Source organism: Triticum urartu, chromosome 3A, assembly GCF_056163025.1.
Source record: "Triticum urartu cultivar PI428250 chromosome 3A, HENAU_Tu73, whole genome shotgun sequence".
In the NCBI taxonomy this organism is placed as follows: domain Eukaryota; kingdom Viridiplantae; phylum Streptophyta; class Magnoliopsida; order Poales; family Poaceae; genus Triticum; species Triticum urartu.
Genome location: NC_141875.1, coordinates 575,442,608 through 575,451,536, shown reverse-complemented (window position 1 = coordinate 575,451,536; position 8,929 = coordinate 575,442,608). Strand labels below are relative to the sequence as shown.

Sequence of the window (8,929 nt, the reverse complement as noted above, 5' to 3'; positions counted from 1 at the left end):
ATAAGAATGGGGGAAGCTAAAATACTATATTTTAGACAATTGAAATTATTTTCTGACATGTGCAACTAAGAATGCAAAATTTTGCATGGAACTTAAATCAACACATGACACTTGTTCATCTACATGTGTTGTCTTTCTTGAAATATTTAGAAAGCTTGAACAATATAGTTTTTCGCCAAGAGCACATTCTCCTGGGCTGATTACTGCACTTGCACAGATGCATAGTGTAATATTAACTAAATACTAGTAAAATGCCCGTGCGTTGCTACGGGCGAAATATAGAAAAATAAATCAAACTGAGGATTAAGTGACAGTCCTTCAAATATATGTATTGCCTTTATGAATTTCTTTAGCGGATACTATGAGAGCAACTATGCACCAATCGCCTGTATTTTTTTTTGGTGGTAAAATTTTGTGATCATCTTCTTCCTCCTCTTCGTCTTCCTCCTTCTGTCCCAACGGCCCATCCTCCTATTCTGGGCGTGGCCGATGTCGATGTCTTGCTCCAATCTACCCGGACCGCCTTCTCCGTCAGTTCATCGTTGCCCCACCACTGGTCACAGCCAGTGTTGATGTTGACCTACCCATGCATAAAACATTATGCAAATCTCAGATAATCTCTTAAATGAAAGTTCTTGGCTATGGCATATGCATAGCTTATATTATTATTTTTTTGAACGGTCGGGAGGGGAGGGAATCCCTCCCCACCTGAATATATTGCTCAAAAAGTTGCCGAAGCCAAGAGTCACCCCTTAAGTTTCGGCTGATCTAGTTTATAAGGGAAACATGATCGAAAACTTCAACAAATTGACCTGTTTAGGAGGGAAACTGGGCCGAAAACTGTACAAGTAGCAAAGCTTACAAAAGATGAGAAAAAATTGATGCACATCAATGACGAATGATGGGGAGAAGAAAGAATGCCCCGGACAAGGCACAACCTAGCGAGCAGACCGAAGGACCATCACCACAAAAGGCACAAGTAGATGTGGGGTGTCGTCGAGGGATCACAATATCAAGACTAAGAAAGCAACCTAATGCCCCACACCGGCACAGAACCAACAATGACAATACAAACCTTGACTCGGAGCTCCGCCATGGGAAGTATGAATGATTAGCGGGTTTGGGGAGGCATCTTGCGTCATCGAAGAGCAAAGATGAACCGGAAGAACACAAGAGAAGTAAGCTCACTGCAACACAACCGCCATCATGAGAGGTTCTTGAACACACACAACAACATGGCCAACACCAAGGAACACCACCAAAGACGCCACCACCAACACCCTCACACGCCTCCGCCGACGACACCACAAACCCAGCCCCACCCTCAGCCAGACGGTCCTACAACAGCAACAGGGACTCCAAAAGTGATGACTCCAAGGAGTATGTGATGTCAAGAACACCGCCGCCGCCTGATCATGCATCACTCGATCTAAGGTTTTCACCGGAGCCTGAGGCGTTGGTGTGGAGCTGCCACAAAATCCACGACGACACCCCCAAGGGGGAAAACGGCGTCTGAGGACATCGTTGCCGCCGGCATCGACAAGGTAATTGCAAGGTTTTCACCTGGATCAGTGCAGCAAACCAACGAGCTATAGGAAGCCGACCACCGAGCCCCAGCTAGAATAGGCAAGGGCAGGTCACCTTGCCGTGCATCGGGGAAGGGCAGATGACGCACCATTGAGGCAAAGTGAAGCACCACAAAGCCTCCTCCCCTTCCCTCCCCCCCACCACCAAAGCCGATCACCGACGTTGCAGGCCCACCATAGCCAGGAATAGCGTCACAGGCCCTCCGGGGCCCAGATCTGACCTGCAAAGCCGACGGACACCGTGCCGCTACCAAGCACTCTTCGCGCCACCACCAACCAGCCAAGCTGCACCACGCCACCATAGGACTCCCTTCTAGCGTCGCGCCTCAGCAGGAAGGAATGGACACCTCCAGAACTGGGCACGAGGCCCACTGGATCTGGCCAGCCACCCTGGTGCACCATGCTCGCCGAAGTCGAGCCGACGCCAGGAAGACGCGCGCCCCCACGCAGGACCGCCAAGTCAGGTCCATGAGGGCATGCACCATCAGCCAGAAGTCGCTCACCGCTGCATCTTTTCGCCACCGTGGGAGCACCAAGGTCCACCAAGAAGAGGAGAAAACGATGAAGCATGTGAAAGAGGGTATCATGTTTTAGAGGGATGGCTTGATCAATACCCATCATGTATGGAAACTTAACGCCTTCCAAGATTAAGCCACAATGTTTCCAAGCAAAGCACCCTATTTTCTTATGCTAGAAGGATGAACACATATGCAAAGGAACTGAAATCAACTTCAATGTTTGGCACATTTTTTTGGCAATCACTTCCGATTTTCAGAGCACTAACTGATGTACCTGCCAACAAAGACACAACTCACCCTTTCACTCCAGCTTTGTTCTGTTTATCTAACTACCAATGCCACATGAAGATAACCACAAGTGTCACATCTTCACTGTGGCCATGTGGCAGTCCAGGAGCCTAACCCAACTATCCTCAAGCATGAGTACAAGCTATGCCCGCTGCACATTCTTATATCTCTCATATTTATAAAACAAGAAAAATGTAGTTTGGTGCAGCTAGGGTAGATAACTTTGGTACTTTAGTGCTCTCTCCTTTCCTAAATATATGATGTTTTGGGAGGGAGTACTTTCCAATTAACATGAAAAGTGTACACCTATATAGATCAGAAGCAACTTTTGCAGGAACAAAATCGGATAGCGAAAAAGCAGTTTGATATAACCAAATACATATAGTTAAAACACAAATAAAAGGTTTGCACCCACTAAAGGAAACAGGGTAGGACAGATGCAGTAACACCATTTGATATGCATTGCCGATAGTTGATTTCAAAGTGTTAGGATCTGCAAGCCATGAAATAAAACATCTTCATGGAAGAAATTTGGACAGAAAATAATAACTTTTACACTGGAGGAATGTATAAAAGGATTATAACCTTCAAACTGTAGCTAATATGGTATACATCTTCCTAGTAGGATCAAGATCAAATTTTGAGCTAACATAGAACTATTATGTAAAACTAATGATGCAATACAAAAAACAAGTGTGTAGTTGGTATCTTCATGCATCTTGCTAGCAAGTTCAGTATCAAACTGTAACTCTTGGCAGAGATTTTGGAGGAATGATGCTTTGTTAGGAGCAGCAGCCAAAACAGTACTAAAGGATTCTGTAAGCCTATTTCTGTATGCCTGTGCTTCACGCTTACCTGATCCAAATATATTTCTCAGGTCATTCAAAGGAATAAGCTGAAACTTTTTAATCACAAAAATATTTATGTTAAGATACTAACATATAAAACACTTCAGTGGTCAGTAAGATAAATTGTAGAAGACCATGTATCATGTATTTAGAGTCTCACAGTCAACCCAACTTATGAACTCTTAAAATATAAATACTTATGGACTCATGCCATTTGTGGTGATAGACATCTGTACTATGAAAGAAATCTAAAGAATTGACCATCATTAGGAAAGAAATTTGTGCAAATATTGCAGGTGCTCATAAGAAAATGTCCCTAATATTTACATACACATTAGTTTTAAACATGCAAACTGCAGCTCCATCTGTATTTTTTTACTGTATTGTTGTTTGATAAAATGCAGTTTTCATGCCTTAGCCCCGTACTTGAATTGATAAACTGGGTATACAGATGTTTGCTTTTTAACATTCTACTCCCTCTGTCCCAAAATAAATGTCTCAACTTTAGTACAACTTTGTACTTATTCATCTTAATGGTAAGGATAAAGAGAGGTGATTTAGTAAAGGAGTCTATAATGACATTTAAAAGATTAAAAAATCCAGTATAGATATGCACAATATGGACATGGATGACATAAGCAGGAAGCAAGCAGCGGCACAATTCGCTATCTCAATCTCGTCCATTTTCTTTTCACTCTCAGTCTTAAAATTTCTCTCAATCCCACCGAATCAGTAGGCCCAACCCTCATCTCTATGTCATCTCTCATTTCTACAGCGACAGAACCATCGCCAATCAGCAGCCGCTATGGAACACTAACAACAGAGTTAGCTCAGCCAGAACAGCTAGCCACATCCCACATCCCATCTTCTCCGCCACCTTGAATCTGCAACCTGAAAATAAATGTCTATGTCCCTAGAAATTAGACAACTACACCTGTACTTTTTAGTTCCTGTTACAAAAAAAACATGGTTTCCTTTCAGATAACCGTGGGTATTTATTTATTTAAGCGATCATCAAGAAATCAAAATATTGCTAATTTATTGTATAAGAATAGTGTAATTCATTTGGATGTAAAACATTGATGGCAGAAAGGAGTGATACAAAAACAAATTAACGCATCTATGAATAGACCCTAAATCTTGTCTATCACTGACTCGTTGAGAGTTTAGGAGTAGCAAGTAGAGTTCCACACTATTGTCCCACAAAAACTGCAAACATGATGCTAATAATGATTGCAGCAAACACTTTCAACTACGAAGTGATATACACAGGCAAAACCTTTGACAAGATAGTTATGCATACCAGCAAACTATTATGTGTACCATAGAATTAAACCTCGATAGAATAGCCATAGCCATGCCAAGAAAGAATTACAAGGTGCACTAATATTTCCTTAGAATACAGATAAGCCCCTGCAGTAATGAAGAACAAAGCTGAAATTAGCAATCAGTTAGTGCATCTATAAACGAAATATTGGTTGATTACCTTAATGGTAAGAGGTTCACAATTCTGGTCCTGGTCTGTTTATACAAGAAGTTGAAAGAACATAATAGTTAGTAAAAGTATTAGCTCTAAAACAACATGTTTAGATACGAAGTGCAGATGCAGTCATCAAATTTTCATAAGACAACACGCTTGCTAACACCATACCATTGTAAAGAAAACATGAAAATGTTGAGTAATTTATCAAAAGTGCAGATGAATTGGCAATATAGATGTATACACTTGGTAATGCCAATATCTAGAAGAGATATTTAGTAGATATAAGATATACACATGCCACAAATGATGTTACCTCGCGTTGGAAGGTTGTCATGTAGAATTAGATGGATGCCCTTTTTTTTATAGAACACTATATGTTAGTATTCTCCAATGCTACATGTATACATAACATTGATAACATATAAAAGAAGGGGAAGCACGGATGCTATGGCCTATCTTCAACAAAAGGGAAAAGAGAAGAAAAACTCCATGAGCAAGTAGAACCCACAAACAAAGTAGAAGTATATCATCAATGATATACAGAAGGAAAATTATTTTTTGTTACTTCATTACTATTTGATTTCGAATGCATAATCCACACAACAGTAATCAAAATATGTTATATCTGCATCATGAACCAAGAATCCCTAGCAGCAATTTGATTGACAATCCTTTTGTGCCCATGAAACCATCTTCACCAGGATTGAGAAGTACATAGATCTTCTATAGAAGAAAATCAACACTTCCATTAAACCAACAAACTGAGGAGTAATTGATGAATTGAATCCACAAAAAGGAGATAAGCATGCATTTGAAAAATCCTCAAACCTGAGTCAGTGGCGTCCAAGAGAGTAGCACCTACGTTCACAATCAGACAGGACACTGTCAAGCCAGCGAGGTCAACAATCGGCAAGGTCGAGCATGAACGACCTGACCAGCTTGGCAGTGGCGAGTGCGCCGCCGAGTGTCATCGCCCGAGCAAATGTTCCAAGTGTCTTCAAGGTTGATCCATTGCAAACTTCTTCACCCACGACGTGCTTCTCCCATGTCCTGGTAAATAGATGTTAGTCACAAACATCATAGTCTGGGGTGAATAATCAGTGATCTCTGCAGTAAAAACATATATAACAACTATCCATTACCGGAGAAATAACTAAAATGTTCAGAAGCTTCAGGCAATAATGAATAGCAAGTAATTAGTAATACTCTCCAAGCTTCAAGGCTCAGGCAATGAATTGAAATTGACAGCAAAAATATAAGAAAGAAATAACTGAAAACTGTTCAGAAGCTTCAGGGAATCCATAACTGAAGCGAGAACCACCAAAGCGTAGAGCTCCCAGTTTGGCGACGAGGACAACCTGCCTTTCCTCCAGGCCTTGGCCGCGCCTCCTCAACTTGGATGTGGATCCGCACAGAAGTGAACATGGGAGCAAATAAAACATGTAGGCAATAAGATTGATACATTTGTATTTTGTGCTGTATAAGAAACTGGCAATGTAAATAAAAAAGTGCAAAGGTTAATTAACTAAAATTTTGCCAAATCTAAATACTACGCCTTAGTCATCATCTAGATTACATGTCAGTATAAACAAATGGATGTTGAACAAAGTGTGAATAAGAATCATCCGGAAATCTGTACTATTCTTCTGTATGTGCAATGACAGAGTTTCCAAAGAATAGACAAAGTGCCAAACTAAAGTGCTACAGGTACAAAATTGTATAAAAATTAGAAATTGCTCTCAACACGAAGTGCTAAACAGTGGTATAGTCCTACAATTTGTAGAAAAAAATCCACTAAATGTAGTATATTCCTACAATTTGTATAAAAGTTCATAAATCCTCATGCATAAATATAAGTGCCTTGTTCTAAAGTTCTAACAGTGTAAATCACCACTGCCATGGATGACCAGGCGGGGGCATAGCACATTAGCGTATGGCCATGGCTAATCAGGAGGCGTACGGGGAGCAACGCCGAGGACGAGGTGGACGTGGATCAGCGTCGTGTACGTGGATGAGGAGAGCACCGCCAGGGATCAGGAGATCCAGCCATTGAAGAAAATGAGGAGAAGCCCGAGGTGAGCTCCATGTTGTGCTCCTCAATGGATCCTGCAGCGACCACCGTGGCCACCTCGCTAGCATCGTCGGTGGTGGCCGATGTAGCTGCATTGGTTGTGGCCACGGCCAGATCCATGGAGCATGCCGACGGAAGGTCGGGAAGGAGACGAACGACGACAGTGGAGGTCCCCCTCCATTGATCTAGCGACGTGGACGTAGCCAGCCGGGAGGAGATCGATGAAGGTCGAGAGACGGCGACGTGCGGGTCAAGGCTGGCCGGTGGTGATGGAGAGGAAGGCGTCGGTGGAGGCCATGGTTGGATCCAGCGACCCCAGCCTCCTGAAAGGTTGGGGCGATGGGGGCTCAGGCAATCTCATGAGCGAGAGGGGCTGGGAGCTACCTTATCCACCAGCCCTGATTGTCGTCGCGTGGGGAAGGAGCAGGGTGTAGCGGAGAGGATGGGGCTGTGGTGGAGCCGATCAACCAAAGGGGAAGAGCAGAGGGCAGGCGATCGCGAGGTTTGGGAAAGAGAGATCGTCTGTGGGCAGGGGATGCACCGATCGAGGGATCGTTCTTAAATTCTGTTATTTTTTCCTTACAATTCGTCATTTTATTTTCTAAAGCAAATTGCATTGATGAGAAAAATCAGTTGACTTAAGTAAGTTAGGATAGGAAAGTTAGATTTGTGATCTTTTGTACCTTAGGAAAGTCTTGGTTTATAAGAAAAGAATGAAGAGGAAAATAAACCCATAGAAAAGAGAGGAGGGAGGGGACGAAAAAAAACCAAACGAAAAAACCCAGACGAAAGTGGTGAGACTATTCAACCAACTCGTCTATTAGGAGTAGAGATATTCTGTTCTAAAATAAATAAATATATTCGTCCAGATTAACTGTTGTTATGGGAGACCGAGCACAAAATCCAGTTTGAAAAAGATTTCCATTTCGGTGTTAAGCCGGGGAGCTCCTATATGACGCGTTTTGCGTCAAATAGGGACCCGACACACAGGGGTGGCCATGGCTGGGCCGATCTAGTGGCGCCATGGGTGGATTATAGCAAGCCGATTACTATAGGTATAGCCCACAGTTTTTCCTAATGTTTAATCATTTGTTCTAAGAAACAAAAAATATATGAAGAAAGTGTCTACACTTTTTTAATCTTCAAATTTTGTTTTTCAAAAGTTAAAAACCAGATTATTTTTTGAAATTTAGCACTTTAGTTAAAAACATAAACATTTTTTGCAAATTCCTGAACATTTTCTGAGAACAAGAACAAATTTTGGATTTGTGATTTCTATGAATCTCTGAACAAATTTTCAACCACAGAATATTTATTAAAATTCCAAAATTATTTTCAGACACATTTGTAAGAATTTTAAAACATATTTATAAAATGGGATTTTTTTAAAAAAAAATCGAACAATATTTGAAAACACAAACTTTTTTGTAAATTGCCAAACATTTTTTTAAATATGAACATCTTTGATTTTTTTTAAACAGTAACTTTTTTTAAATTCCAAACATCAAACACCAAATTTATTTGAAATTTCCAACCATTTTTTTCGAAACAAAAACAATTTTAATTTTTGACTATTTGTTTATAGAAACTTCTTTTCAAAAAAGGAAAAACAAATAAAACCGCTTAAAAATTAACCTGAACCGATCAGGAATCTTCAAAACGAGACACTGTCCGGCCCATGAGCATTTTTTTTCCTTTTCAGTTTTTAGACCCTTTTTTAGTTGAAAACGGCTATTATGTTTTAGGAGCTATATATTTTTAAAGTTACCCTAAAAAAGATAATTTTTTTAATTTATGTTAAATTATAAATATTTTTGAAAATCGTTCAATATGTGTATTTTATAAAAGTTATGTGTATATTAATAAAAATTCACCATATATTAGAAAATGTTCAGTATTTATTATAAAAATGTTCAACACATAATTAAAAAATTCTTTGTGTATGAAAAAATTGTTCAATCGATATAACAAAATGTTCAGTATACTCAAAAAGTTCAATGTTTATATGGAAAAATGTACACTTATATTGGAAAAAATTGCACTGTGTATAGAAAGACTACTAAAAGACAGTATGCAAAAAAGCAGAAGAAATACGGATATCTGAGAAGAAAAAAGAATACAACCATTATGTGGGC

General features: G+C 40.3%; 1 long non-coding RNA gene across 5 annotated transcripts; it reads right to left on the bottom strand.

The window, feature by feature from the left end:
- Positions 1 to 1,747: 1,747 nt before the first annotated feature.
- LOC147980587 (uncharacterized) lies at positions 1,748 to 7,315 on the bottom strand. Of its 5 annotated transcripts, none has more exons than XR_015598553.1 (3): positions 4,727 to 7,315; positions 4,544 to 4,653; positions 1,748 to 4,190 (listed from the first exon to the last, which is right to left on the bottom strand). It is a non-coding gene; the product is annotated as an uncharacterized LOC147980587 (long non-coding RNA). The 5 variants fall into 5 exon arrangements; XR_015598554.1 differs by having other exon boundaries at positions 1,748 to 4,145; XR_015598555.1 differs by having other exon boundaries at positions 1,748 to 3,247.
- Between the last annotated feature and the right edge of the window lie 1,614 nt (positions 7,316 to 8,929).